Source organism: Mya arenaria, chromosome 3 (assembly GCF_026914265.1).
Source record: "Mya arenaria isolate MELC-2E11 chromosome 3, ASM2691426v1".
Classification (NCBI taxonomy): Eukaryota; Metazoa; Mollusca; class Bivalvia; order Myida; family Myidae; genus Mya; species Mya arenaria.
The window spans coordinates 41,244,250-41,260,586 of record NC_069124.1 but is presented as its reverse complement, the minus strand read 5'-3'; the positions used below and the strand labels follow the sequence as shown (position 1 = coordinate 41,260,586).

The window sequence follows — 16,337 nt, the reverse complement described above, 5'->3', positions numbered from 1 at the left end:
GTTTCAATAATAACTGAAATTGTAATTGCTGTTATACAATAGAGGACATGTATCCATGATACTGCAAAGAATCAAGAAAGCGTGTTCGTTCTATCATAATCCACATTTAATTTAGTATTTAACAAAATATTACTTTGTAAAATTGGAAACGGCTCAATTTGCATCCGTATGTCGAGACAAACATTAACAAGGCCATGTCTGATCCTGAAATCATCGATTATTGGAACAAGATTTGTAAGGAAAGTGACTAAAGGCGACATAATCTTGATTGATTAGAATGATGATTCTCGCAGAGATAATATTAAACACTCGACAAATGCAGATAAAATGGTTGCTTTATTTTAAAGAAAGTTCTTCGAAAACTGCCATGCGCTTGATAGTGACTTGTGGTATGCTGCAAACTTATTACGAATTTTGGGGAAAACACTTTGTTGTTAACCAGTGAACTTCAGTAAATGTGAAGCAACACCTATAAATCTTCCTTCATTGATCGCCGAGCTCTCAATCGATACTTAAATAGACGATAGGTGGCCTCCGCATACAACCCAAAGTGAAAAAGTTAAAGAACAGTTATAGAACTCTTTTATTACTTTAAAAAATGTCTATAAAACTTACCCCCCCCCCCCCCAAGTCCAAGGCATGGAATATTTCTTCAACCTTGGTGCAAGATTTAAAATTGTAAGAAGTTCTACCACTATAGTTCTATAAAACTATATGAATACGTAAATATTGTTCCTGAGTGTTCCTCAGCAATGATTCTGGTTCTAATGATTGATGGATAATTGATAAACAGCAACTAGTGTTGTTCCTGATCTTTGTTACATATTCGCTTAAAGTATGTCTAGATTTTATTGCAATATGTTCCAGATCCAACGATAGATATAAAAGGAAAAGTTCATCTTCAATAAAACAAGTATGTTTAGCTAAATTAAAATAACCCTTTTACCTCTATTGACAATGAACTGACATGTATATACCACTAAACTGATGGCAAAAGTGTATCAACGACAAGCTTTAGTTATACTCCAAATTAAAATACGGAAATTAGCAGTTTTGAAAACACTTTCATCATGTTTGTAAAGTACACAGTAAATTTTCGATTTATTTATTTGGTTCACCATTGTGAGTGTTAAAATTCAAACACGATTTGTCAACAATAAAAATATCTCAACTGACAAGTTCATATTATACAGGAATGCAACATCAGCATTATATTGTTGTTCAGAGAACATAACTATAAGTAGCTGTTATGAGACATAATGCTCGTACATTGTTTTTTCCAACTTACATCGTTAAAGCAATTTGTTTCATCTTAATGGATTTTTTCTGTCATGTCGTGCCTTTACTTGGAAATTGCCATCATAAATAACAGAGCTGGGGACAGAAAACACATTTGACGAGAGTATTTCACAGGTCAAATGATGGCCTGCCTGGATGTAGGCCAAAATTGTACAAGAATCTCGATTAGAATGTATTATTCATTTAATGACTTTGTTTCATGATTCTTGTAATGAAAGTAAAGCAACTGAATATAAAGAGTATTCGTTAACAATTGTGGTTGATTTAATTAAATGTAACAAAAATGTTCGACCTTGAAACCTTAACTTCTGTTTTAACTCGTGTGTAAAGCTAATAATTTATCACAATACCGAATGGTTTAGTTGAAACAATGAATGACTGAAGTTCTTATAGTAGACTTACAAAACAAAAAGGTCTGGCTGAATGCTTTATCAATTACCAATAATTGCCAATGTGTGGGGAATCCGCTGTCCCGAAAGCTCCTGTAGAGTTTTATCAAGGGATAGTTCCAACGAAAATGTCATTCGACATATTTATACTTCCTACGTCTGTGTTGGAAACACTCTTGCTCTTTATGATGTTGGTTTTATAATGATTCTAAATATTTCAACATTCTGACCCTATTTAAGGTTTTTGTTTTTCATATTTTCTTATTTTTGTTTTTGTTTTTATATTTTTTAAAACTTCCGATCGACTAGTTAACAAAAACAATTCGTGCATATTTTCTTCATAAAATTGCATACTTTGAAAACATCAACACTTTGAAAACATCAACACTTTAGATTCATTTTGATAGATATTTTTAATAGAGATTAATCAGTGAAATATAAAGTGATAATCTATTGTTTCAATCGCTGTTTTGAAATATAAGTCCGTTCTCACTTTTCCGGATCAAACACAAACGGATCGTTAACACCAAGAATAAATATCAAAATAAAAACCGTGCCTGGGAACATGATATACAATTTTAGTTGTCTTGTCACCATATCTACTTCTATAATTGTTAGCTATGTATGATGAGCATACATTACCGAACAGACATTACCCAGCAAACATTACCGAACATACAATACTGAACAAACATTACTGAACATATTTACCGGACAAACATTACCGTTCATACATTACCGAACAAACATTACCGAAAAAAACATTACCGAACATACATTACCGAACTTGAATAACCGAACATACATTACCGAACATACATTACCGAACATACATAACCGAACATACATTACCGAACATACATTACCGAACATACATAACCGAACATACATTACCGAACATACATTACCGAACATACATTACCGAACATACATAACCAAACATACATTACCGAACATACACTACTGAACATACACTACTGAACATACACTACTGAACATACATAACCGAATAAACATAACCGAACATACACTACTGAACATAAACTACTGAATATACATTACCGAACATACACTACTGAACATACATAACCGAACATGCAAAACCGAACATACACTACTTAATATACATTACCGAACATAAACTACCGAACATACATTACTGAATATAAACTACCGAACATATATAACCGAACATACATAACCGAACATACACTGAACATACATTAATGAACAAACATTACCGAGCAAACATTACCGAACCTATATAACCGAACATACATTACCGAACATACATTACCGAACATACACTACCGAACATACATTACCAAACATACACTTATGACCATACACTTATGAACATACATTACTGAACGTACTCTATCAAACATGCATTATCGAACATACATTACCGAATATATATTGCCAAACATACACTAATAAACAAACATTACCGAGCAAACATAACCGAACATACATTAACGAACATACACTATCGAACATACATTACCGAATATATATTGCCAAACATACACAACTGAACACACATTACCGAACATACACTACCGACAATACATTACCGAACATGCATTACCGAACATGCATTACCGAACATACATGACCGAAAATACATTACCGAACATGCATTACCGAACATACATAACCGAAAATACATTACCGAACATACATTACCAACCATACACTACCGAAAATACATTACCGAACATGCATTACCGAACATACACTACTGAACATACATAACCGTACACATATTACCGAACATACATTGCCGAACATACATTACCGAACATGCATAAACTAACATACGCTACTGAACATACACATCTGAACAAATATTACCGAACATACATTACTGAACAAACGTATATAACCGAACACACATTACCGAACATACATTACCGAACATACATTACCGAAAATACATTACCGAACATACACTACTGAACATACATTACCGAACAGGCATTACCGAACAAACAAATTATTTGATAACGGCAATACTTAATACGTTCAGTTATAAAAGGCTTAAACATACAGTATCTAAATGAAACATTATATCGTCATTCTCTCTGGATTTTGTAAAACGTCTTGGCGATAAGTACAAAGCTTTAACCCGTATTATTATCATTTTGTAAATGACGTCAGGCGCAGACAGTGCCAAAGTATATACACATATATAGATAGCTGGTGGTACAATTGTCCTCTTGAGGCATTACCGTCGACGGAGGCGAAACCAAGGTGAACGAAACTTGACAATTTTAATGTCAGCCAATATATAAGTTTATTATACCGAAACGGTTTTACGAAATTCAAAGCAAAAATTATTATACGAATTTCAAAGATAATAACAAAGGGTCTAAATCAAAATACTTTTTTATAATTAAATTGGATTTTTCGATGTCGAAATCGTAGAGGCAACACTAATGATAAAATAAGTGATTTCAGATGCATAAGCGGAAAAACATATGTTTGGTCCAAAATTATGTGCGAGTACTTTGAATAGTTATCTTGGATCTGATATTCAAGTAAATATTCAATAAAACACCCCTTCTAGTTGAACCACAAGTTTGGCTCCCTTACACATTTATTCTACATCAAGACAATGTAAGTTGCCTTCAATTATTTCATAAAAGCATTTCCTTGTCGTCAAAGGAAGTTTTCATCAGAAATAAAGATCAATTAATACGCACGCGCATATGTATTGAACGTATTTGAGGTAAATAAAACCCTGATTGCCGCTCAATTTCAGCATTTAAAAACCCCTTGGCCATTGGGTCTTTAACAGGATCTTGTTTCTGCTTCCATGGTCTTAAGAAACTGACAACGTTTGATATGCGTGTTTTAGTGTACAGCAACATATCTAAGTATTTCCTTCAAAGTAGTTACAAATACATGTATACATTTTGTCCTGAACATTCTGACATAATTGGCATGTAATATATGTTCCATATATGTTTATCGATATTATATATAATGAATACAATAAACTTGATCATGAATTATTCGTTGTTTACCTCAAATAGAGGACAAACAATCATAAATTATCTCCTTAAATTTGCATATATGTCAAGGAAGCCAGACACCTAAATAAGACAAGAAAAATACTGTACTATATCTTATAAAATAAAAATAAAAATGTCCATCGTCAATGAAAACAGGTAAAGATAAATGAGCTAGTGTAAACACCGTGTTTCGTCTATATATATTTATCGCAATGAGAGATTTTTAAAACTGATTTCCTTACATGTGCTATTGTGAATGGAGGAGCTGGAAAAACTCCAATCAATTAAAGCTCTTCTTGGTAAAAATGGAAACAAAAATTGACCTATTGACCTCAAAAACAAAATAAGTGATATAGTTGACAATGTCAGTCTACCCATGACTCGTCACGATCCTAGGTCAACCCGTTTTCGAGTGCAGACACTGTTTTCATTGTTTTGACTGTCACCTTAACATTTGTTTGAATAACCCCAAGGCAAAAGGGCCATTTACTGTCATGGGAAACCTACCATTGAAGTTGTATGGCTATAGGTCAAATATGTCTCGGATACTTGTGCGGATAAGTCCTGGTCTTCCAACCAAACTACCTTTTCAAATCAGTGTGGGTTATTTCTTCATAAGAAAGCAAAGTAAGTAATAACGCAAGCCTCGAAACATTCAGGACAATAAGTTGAACAATTGCTTTTAAACTGAATATTAAAATGCAAGTCAAAATGAAGTCCTTTTTATATTAATATTAAGTAATTAACATCGCCCATACACATACAAACGATTACGCTTGTTACAAACTAACTGTGAACGGTCATGAACTACGTTCTAGGCATGTTTGATATGTGTTACAAAGGTCTTCATTTTCTTGCTTATGACGTTTGTTTAAGCATACACATGTTTATCAATTGAAGGTAGTACACTAGGTAAACAACCATATACATTAATGTATATTTAATGAGTTAATGGAAATGCTAAATTTGTTTTAATTTCAAGCAAACATGTGATTGTGGAAAATTGATGCCTTGCTGGCAATAACTGTATTCATCCGTGTTTTGAGCTGCTTTATCCGTGGTACTTGTCGACTAACATTGTCGAAAGGAACACATTCTGTGTTTGATACTGCTTGATATTTTCTATTTAAACTTCAACCATATCTTTTCAGTGTGTATATGGGGTTTTCCCACTTTCCTAAACCCTTTTTTTAATATTGCACATACATTAAAACATTAGTGGTTATGAATATCTATTCAATAAATATTCATATTCAACACTTAAAAAAGCGCCAACATATCGCTCTGTGATATCTGTACACAATTCATATGCTCTTAAAATTACAAAAATAATTTTGCATCAACCTATACTGTGCCCCTTTAACAAAGTAAAAGAAATGACATGCTCATATTTTGCCTGAGGTAGGAACATTTGTGACAAAGATTGCTGTATGTATTTTGTAATATTACCGTCATCGTGATTAAGGATCTCTAAGTCGAAAAAGAGGTATAAATGTGGCTCACGAGACTGTATAGTTCCAGTTTCTGAACATATTTTTGACATTTTGAGATGAACATAAATCAATACGTTCTCTGTTACACCTGCAACTTCGGTTCTGGCTTTCAAATTATCTTGTACTTGGGCAAGTGGTTTAGTTTAAACATTATATATTTTACAACGATTGTGGAGAAAGCTATGATAGTTTATACTAGGTCACTCTCGTTGGCACGATGTTGCGCGAGAGTGTGGTCTTGTGTTGTGGGGGAGACCGGAGTACCCGGAGAAAACCCACTTGTCCGGCTTGGTGACCACTAACCAAACTCACATGCGCCCAGGCCGGGAATCGAACCCGGGTCGCCTTGGTGAGAAGCGAGTGCGCTAACCACTGCGCTAACCAGACAACCAGGCAAGTGGTTTAAAGTGGTCCGAAACAACACCAAACCATCCCACAAAGAAGATATAATAGGTTGCTTTGTTTATTAATTGTTACTCTTTGTCTCTGGTTTTGGGCTAGATCTATATCCTCTACTATTCCAAAAAAATAAGATCAGTCTCACTAATTCAATATCACTGTAATATTAACACTGAATAGCGGTTTGTATCATTCATATTTATCTGTAAGTAACACCTTTCCTGGAAAAACGACACACATAGTAATGCTTTTCAAAACACATCTGAAGATTAATTGTTACAAAAGACGGCCTAAATGATGCTCAGTGGAATCGAATATCAGATATCAAAGCATGTTAGCGGAGATATGATCTATCTTTGTCAACCAGCAAGAAATTCTAGTCCCAAATCCCATAAACGTAAGAGAAATTAAGCATCCAAACTATGATACTTTGAAAAATACGTTATATCAAAATGTGTTAGGGAGATTGTATTAATCATAGTCAAACAGCACGAACTTCTTGTTCCTAATCAGATAAATGAATGACCATTTATGCATCACAACTAACCGGTGGGATCAGTTTTTGTCAGCCACTGTATCTTAATTTACTGGCAAGGATCGCATATGCATTCAATATCATTTATATAAAGTATCTTAAAGAAATTATACTCACAGGCAACTCATCTCAAGAAAAAGATTCCTTATTATGTTTATGCCATTTATCTGAACGAAATCGAATTCTAAACAATTGTATTTATATCAAATACATCTTATTATATGATATAGTAGAACAACTCTTAATAGATATGTTTTTTCAAAATTCTTATCATTCGGTGAATTATTTGGAAAACAATTTCATTTTCATTTCTGTAATGTCAAATATTTACAATTGAATTATGATCTTTCACATTCATAACATCATTGAATATTCACGTTCCTGACAAATATCTATGACAATCAGGACATGACGATTATAATAAAACTCTCTTTTATTTATGTTTAATGCTCCGCTGTAAGCTCACCAGTAATATTGTGAATATCATAATATGCTACAAGTAGTTCGTTTACAGCATTGATGATAAGAGTTTCCTTTTTTTAAATATAGTGGCGGAAAATTCCTAAATTGATATACATAATTAATATCAAACCCTTATCCAAATGCCCCGATCGTTGTTAGTCTTCACCAAAAAACGCCTGGTTTTGCTTAAGTATTCATAACAAGCCGGTTCTTCATTTTACACACTATTCAAAATCACGGCCGAATATTAAAGAACATGTAATAATTGGACAGAATAAAAAATAAGAAAAATGTTTATTGCTAGATCAGAAACCAGAATTTCTTCTTTTTTTTCGTACTCATGAATTGCTTTTCTAGGAAATGATTTTTGCACCCTTAACATTCAAAGCCGCGTGTTTAACCGTTGTTAATTATATTTTCTGGATGTGTTACTGTCAATAAAGGAAATACACAATTATTTCGAGCGTGTTTTCCATATCATGCTCGAGAAAAAACGTAAGAACCCGCCGTTTATAGTTTTAACATAGGATTACTGACACACGATTACCATAAACATGATATTTGTTTTAGAGCGCGTTCGCATTGGGCAATAAGTTACCATAAAGTGATGTTTCTAAACCATTGACATCAGACAACGTGCCGCGAACATGCAAAATGCGAACATTTCAAGCTGTTAGACAAAGACGAGCCGACATATTAATGAATTTGTTTGTCATGTCAATACAAAATCCTGCGTCATTTAAATATTTTTGTCATAACGGTTTCAAAAAACATAAATACATTTAACCACCATCAATCTATTAACTCAATATACGCTTTAAATTTGTCGTTACAATTACAGATGCAAGTTTAATGGCTATTATACCATACAGATCATGAACCCACGGCATTGCAATAGTTCAAGAACGCATATTCGTTTTATTCTTACCCACCTTGATATGAATATTCGTCGGGGTTAATTTCTCATTTTAATACTCGAGATGATACTCTGACAAGAACGCGAACGTTCCTAAATCAATGAACAATATTTGACTGGGAATTGAGTAAACGCGACAAAATCATGATTGTTTGAATTATTCTTGCAGCCACCCTGTTTAGGGCTGAACTAATATTGATAGAATGGTTGCTTCATATATTAGGACAATTCCTAAAACATTTCCATTCGCTGGACAATAATTTGTGGTTTTCTGCAGGTATAACAATTATTTGTTTTCATATATAGCATTACAAAAACAATATTTGCATCCTGATAATGAATTCAAGAAAAAAATCAATTGTCGTTTATTAGTGAACGTTAGTAAATGTGAAGCAACTCCAAAAAAAAACGCTTTTTGACCGTCGAGCTATGTTTCTCAAAGGACAGAGATATGGTCGACAGTGGCCATCCGCATGCAACCCAATTGAAAATGTTCAAAAACTAACAATAAATGCTAGAACTCTTAACTTGAAGAACTGTCTTAAAACGTTATCCAAGCTCAAGGATTAATAGTTCCTGAAAATTGTTTCAAGGAGTTATAATATAAGAACAAGAACTATTGTTCTTGAAAACTGCTCCTATTCGTATACCGTTCTTGAAATCGGATTAAAGATATTGTATAGTTCAGTAAATGTTTCATGTTCTAATTATTCATGAATAATTGATACTAACGGAACGCAAAAAGAGTTATCTCCGCTAATGGTTGGTTCAAAGGTAATTGCAGAACCTTGTTCTCGATAGATACACATTGTAACAGGTGCAAGAAGTGTTGATCCTGATCTATGTTACATATTTGCTTAAGGTATGTCTGTATTTGTTTGCAATATGTTCAAGATGCTTCGCTAGATATATATGGAATAGTTAGATGTTTAAGAAAACAAGTAAACTCAGCTAAATTAAGATACTTCTTTACCTCCATACACACTAAGAGTATAATAACTGAACGTAGTATACTAGGAATGGCAATCCTATTCCTTAATTACATTTAATGAGTTAATAAACATGCTTACTTTGTTGTAATTTAAAAGCAAGATTGAGTAATATATTGCTTGATTGGCAAAACACGTCCTCAAACATAAACCGACCCACAATCAGTGAAAATAAATGAGTGTTCCTATGGTGTTAATAATAACGTTTCGAATGGTTTATCTGTGGTACGTGTCGAGAAGATATAAATATCGAAGAAATAATAGCATTGTAACATGGATGCAAAAAGAAAAACATTTGAACATAAAGTATATCCTTGCCGATTCACGTGTTATGGGTTTTTTTATTGTTATGATTTTTTTTACATTTCTTCGATTTCTTATTTCAACATCTGATATCAACCTTTAATACTTTTTCAGTAAGTTTACAGGGTTTACTTACTTCACGAATCTAAACACAATATATAGGGTGAAAATTCAATTCGCGTATAAACATGTAATAGCGGTAGAAAAAGAGTAACGTTTTCATATACGAAATCTAAAATTGGTTCAAATTAACCACTGTGAAATCGGTTACGTGAAATTATAAACAAACTAGGTAGATCAAGGAGATCCAAAATTTCAGCCTGTTTTATTTAATCCCAAACCATTAAGTATCAAAAACAATTATGATGGGAAGTATCCAGTGTTTGATTAACTGTCATGTGAACATTGGCATGTAACACTGATTAGTCACTTCCGAATTGGTGAAATTTGTCAAGCAATGACATTATTGAAACTCGCGTGTTTAACCGTTGTTAACTTTTTACTAAATTTGTAACTAGCGTTAGAGGAGCTACACGAATGTTTTTAAGCTTAAGCACGTGTAAAAATATATTAAAAAAATCCAAGTTTATAGTTCCTACTTGGGAACTGACATGCACTTTTCACACGAACATGGTATTGGTTTCAGAGCGCGGTCGTATTGGACTATATGTTATCAAAAAGAAATGTTTCAAAAACATTGACATCTAACAATGTGCCACCAACATGCCAAACGCGAAGGTGTCAAGCTGTTTGACACAGGAGACGTGTCTGTCAGGTCAACGTTTATTATTTGGCATTTAAATATTTTTGATATAACGGTTTAAAAACTATACCTGTAATTGTTTTCATCAATCAATTGACTCAACCTAATATTATTGCGAAAACGTTAATAGATATAACAAATACAGGACATACACCTACGATGTTGCAAATAATAAATAACGCATGTTCTAATATTAATCCTAAATGGTAATGCCAAAATATTCTGCCAGGGAATAGGAAGCGGTAAATATTTCTCCAGGCATATTATTAATATTCTTGGAAACGCTTTATACTCCGGAATATTTATTAACATTAGGCCACGTCTAATTCTTAAATCACCTAACATTTTTTGTAAGGGAAATGACTTAGCCGACTAAATCGTGACTGATTAAATCAGTTCTTGCAGACACATTGAATAACGCCGAACAAATCAAAAATTTGCTAAACCATACAAAATAATCATCACTTCGAAAATTGTCTCGCGCTGGACAATTGTTTGTGATATTCCAGCAATATTAGAATTATTCCTTTTAACATATTTCATTACAAAAGTCATTTGCATCTGATTAAGAACTGAATGAAAATAAATAATACGTCGTAAATAATATTCTTTCACCTTCGTTTCCTATTGCAACCATAAACCGGAGCGCATCAGGCATTAAAATACATGTTCAATTGTTAAACATTAAAACAATAATGTCTTTGTCATATATATATATAGATATATATATATATATATATATATATATATATATATATATATATATATATATATATATATATATATATATATATATATATATATCTTAATTGATTTATTATTAATTTAACATCTGCAAATGAGCAAAATGGAGAAAAACGGATTTAATTTAATTCCACGTTGCCTTCATTTTAAGCTCAGGCCAATAGATGATCATTTGTTCGTCCCACCTAAAAATCGAACAACGAACCAAATATGTGATCTATAAATAATGATTTAATCAGATTTTGAGTGCAAACCTATCTTCAAATACAGGAACAAACATCTTCAACATGTTTTCGTGAGTTATTCGGTGTTAATTTTACCATGCACTTCTCAGTATTCATATACTTATAAACAGATAAAAAAGACAAGCTTGTGAATGTTTAAAAAAAAGGATGTATAAAATTTAAACATGTAATGTATAATAACATCCTTAAAGCCAAATATAATTTGCCTTTTATTTGTAAAATGACCGTCACTCGCCCACTGATTTGCCTTAAATAAAAAAACTTCGTATGTATAAAGGCATTTTACGTTCTGACAATACTGATCGAATAAAAAAGAAAATGTTCCGGTGCCGGGAATCGAACCCGGGCCGTCTGGGTGAAAACCAGAAATCCTAACCACTAGACCACACCGGAAACACTGATGTATGTAATAGAACTGGTTTAATATTTTTCACAGTTTTTATCATAAATTAGCTAATTCAAGTTCCGACTCATACGTTTCTTTATTCCACAATCATTTTACATTTTGAAATAGCTATCCTCTGTAGGATAAATTTCACACTTTTATTTGTTTAAATTACCATTCTTGATCATTTTAGTTTAAAACGATTTATCAACGGATATAATTTCCACACTTAATAAGTTGATATTATCCCGGCATGCTACATCTGTTGTTTTTTTTTTCTTTTGAGAGAACATTATGACACAAAGTAGCTGTTGGCAGACATTTTTTCTTCCATTGTTTTTCTTCCAATTTACGTAGTAAAAGCAATTCGTTTCCTCTTTATGGATTTTATTTGTCATGTTGTGTCATAATTCTAAAATTACTTTCACATATAGCAGCGCTGGTTGCAGGAAACACATTACACTAGAGTGTTTCTCAGGCTAAATGATGGCTAGTCTGGATGTTAGTCCCTAGTGTACAAATTCCTTGACAGGGAGATGTCACTCATTGATTCAATGTCTTTATTTCATAACTCTTATAATGAAGGTAAAACAACTAAATGAAACGAGGATAAACTCAAATCTTTGAATGATTTGGTCATGGGTAATGTTTAACTTTGGCACTATTTATATTGTACGCGTTTGTAAAAAACATTGTGCATAAACACTTATGGTATGTTTAACAATATTTAAGCACTGAAGTAATAATTATTTACCTTCGAAAACAGTATCAAATGGTTGAATTCTTTATCATCTATGAACCATTGCCAACTTTTCGGAAATCGAAGATGTATGCCTATAATATGTAAGTTAAACGTAGTTTTGATACATAAACTGATAAAGATATGTTACATTTTAGTTTGGTGAACATTAAAACATAGTTTTGAATGATTCTTAATTGTTGGATCTGGCATAGTTTACATCAATATTTGATTTCGTTTATGATGATGCACATTGAAAGGACAACATTGGATATTTGTTATAAGCCATATTCTGAACGAAACGCGTTTATTTCATGCAAAATAATGTATGTGAACTCGATTGACCTGAGACAAAGGTAAATTTAAAGTCTTATTGCTAATTCCGCCGAGGCACTCATATATAATTTGAGAGCCAGCTCAAGCATAAATGGGTACATAATTGTTTGAATGGTGCCCGTAGCAATGAACAACAATATGACAAGGGAGATAATTCAAGGATATAGACACGTGTTATCACTCAGCGAGTTGTTGAACGCTGTATCGGCAACACTCTCAAATTGCTTCCTGGATGTAGCAAAATGCACACAATACAATAAAACTAAATTGAAATGGACATACAAGCTGTAACTAATAAGCAGAATGAAATTAAATTGTTCGGACTGAAGTGAACGATTAACGTATGCACTTTTTGCTTGATGTTTGGCCTGCGAAGAGCAGAGCTGAAGACTGGTTACAATTCTGGAAAAGGTCGAAGATTCTATCTGCTTCATTATAAATCAATGTCACTTCGATTTTCTCCTTTGAATTTTTTTAAGCCATAATAATGGTTTTTGTCAGTATATTTGCTTATTTTTATCAATCATTATAGATAGGGATTACAGGAATGCATTTCGACCGCCTGTCAGTCTGTCCGTCCGTCTGCCTGTCTGTCTGTATGTCTGTAAAACATTTCGTGTCCGGGCTATATCTTATTCATTGATGGTTTACCATTTATCTTGATACAAATAGTGTTTAAATTGAGACTATGTGCAGTGACCTTGCCCGATGTCCATACCTTAAAGTTCAAGCTTACACAAGACATTTAAAGCTGCACTCTCACAGATTGAACGTTTTGACAGATTTTTTATTTTTTGTTTTGGAGCGAGCCAATTTTTGCGAAAATCCACGGAAACCAGTTATATAAGATTGCTGACAAAAAATTAGATCTCAGAATTTATATTTATGTTCAAAATTTGATGTGTTATGCATTTTTCTTAAACCGTTAGTAACGGTTTAAGCCATAAAACATTAATTTTCGAACGGAAATATGAAAATCTACGATCTGATTTTTGTCAGCAATCTTATATCATTTGTTTGCAGATAATTACGCAAAAAATTGCTCTTTCCAAGACAAAAAATAAAAAAGGTGTAAAAATTGTGTCTGTGAGAGTGCAGCTTTAAAGGTCAGAGTACATATTATGGTGTCTGCGCTATAACTTAGGCATTGTTGGATTACCATTTTACTTGGTACAAATGTTGTCCTCGTTGAGACTATGTGCAGTGACCTAGATCCGGGTCCATACCTCGAAGTTCAAAGTCACACGAGCCATTAAATGGTCAAAGTGCACATGCTCGCGTCTGCGCTATAACTTACTTATGCATTGATGGTTACCATATAACTTACTACAAATGTTGTCCTCATTGAAACGATGTGCAATGACCTTGACCCGGGTCCATACCTCAAAGGTCAAGGTCACACGAGGCATTTAAAGGTCAGAGTACATGTCTGCTGTTAGAGAAACCTGAGTACCCAAATGAACACACTTTGTCGTGTCCGGCTTGATGACCATCATCCAATCTCACATAAATCCAGGCCTTATATCAAATCTGACTTGGTAAAATGCTGCTCCAACGGATAACCAAAACTGAAGAGTGTTCAAGTAATTTACGTTTTGTAGTAAACTTTATTTAACGTTTTTTACATCTCGAGGGAAATTCGATAGTATCGATATATTTCTTACGGTTTAATTCTATTTTTCTTCCTGGTTTCAACGATGATTCTTTCATTTTTAACTAGCTTAAGACAACGATACTTTCATTATTAGACTATATTAAGCAATAGCTTGAAACATTGCTTAGGTTGCTGTCTTTAAATGACTTTATCGTACCTTTTAATAGATGGCCCTGTTGCTATGGCTTAATTTGTTCATGTGCAGGTACTGTTTGTTGCCGTTTGTTAAGTACTTGAATTCACTGTATCAGTTTAGATGTTATTTTTTCTTTCTTTTTTCATTGTTTTAGTTGATGCTTGCGTTTATGGGGCTTATACTTTTAATTGTGTAGTTAATTTATAATTGTTAGGACATATTTGAGGTTACGGCCATATGAAGCAATTTTCTTTCCCCGAGTAAACTCATGTTTCCCTGACTACTTCAAAGAAGTAATCCTATTATTTATCGGTAAAGCTAGTTCAATTGTATGCATGTTTTAGTTATTGTTATAATAACATTTTTTAATAGTTGTTGTTCCCTTTTAAATTATATCAAATATTGTTATGATAAAAAGCCTCGGTTTTAGGGCGATACCAAATTGACTCTATGATTAAAGTCATTTTAAATATACATATGTTCGGAATTCCTTATTGTTGATAATACTGTAACAATTCTTTTTTGTTTCGTTTTCGTATACACATTTAACTGTCATGAGTTTCGGCGATAACCCTATGAGGGAATACTCTTGAATATAGTATTTGAATGACATTTGCAAAACAAACAAATCAGCTTCATGTGAGTTTCCAAAACTCTCTTTATCGCTGCTGGAAATGGGAGATTTCTGCATTGGAGATTACGAAATATAAAGGGAATTGTAATAGTACCGTGTAACCTTCATCTATTCGAGAAAGAGTTGGTATTTAAAATCAATATTTTCAAAAACCAATATTCAGGGCCTTTATTATTTAAGACTTCGTTATTGATTAAAGTATACATTTCTTAAAACACACTGTACTTTTATCGTGCAACGTGTAAAATATCAAAAGCAATCTTCTGCAATTTTTAAACTGGCTAAAACTACATTTTGAATAATATCCTGGGCGCCGACTAATAAAACTATATTTACGTACAATGCAAACACTACACTGCATATACAGCATGCAAAGATACTTAATATGATTTAAATTCATTATTCACAACCATCACACATTGACAACGATGTATTTCACAGCTTCATTCATTATCAATTTCTGCAATCGAATAGGATACAATCATTTACTATGAAGCACTTGTCATTGTAAAAAAGTCAATTCCTAGAACTAAAACCAGTTGAAATGTGTGCAGAATACTGTCCTCAACGTACACCCAGTACAAACTTTGTTTACATTTACATGTTCATCAAATAGAGATTGCGAAGAACTACATGTACAAATACAAGAAGCACTAAAAAACAGTTCTAATTTGTTTACCCAGTACAAAATGTGTTTACATAAACATGTACATTAGATATCTATAATAAAGAGGTTGCGAAGAACTACATATACAAGTACACGTTGAACTCGGACCTAAAAGTTATTTGCTCTTTGTAAATGTACTAGCTCACTGATATTCACACGAAAATGTTCCCTGTGGATTTAAACAGTTTAAAACTGCCCGAATACGAATATGCTTTATGAATATTATTTT

The 16,337-nt window shown here is 32.9% G+C and overlaps 1 non-coding gene across 1 annotated transcript; it reads right to left on the bottom strand.

Moving 5' to 3' along the window:
* Positions 1–11,878: 11,878 nt before the first annotated feature.
* Positions 11,879–11,950, bottom strand: Trnae-uuc (transfer RNA glutamic acid (anticodon UUC)). Its single transcript has one exon. It is a non-coding gene; the product is annotated as a tRNA-Glu (tRNA).
* Positions 11,951–16,337: the final 4,387 nt, after the last annotated feature.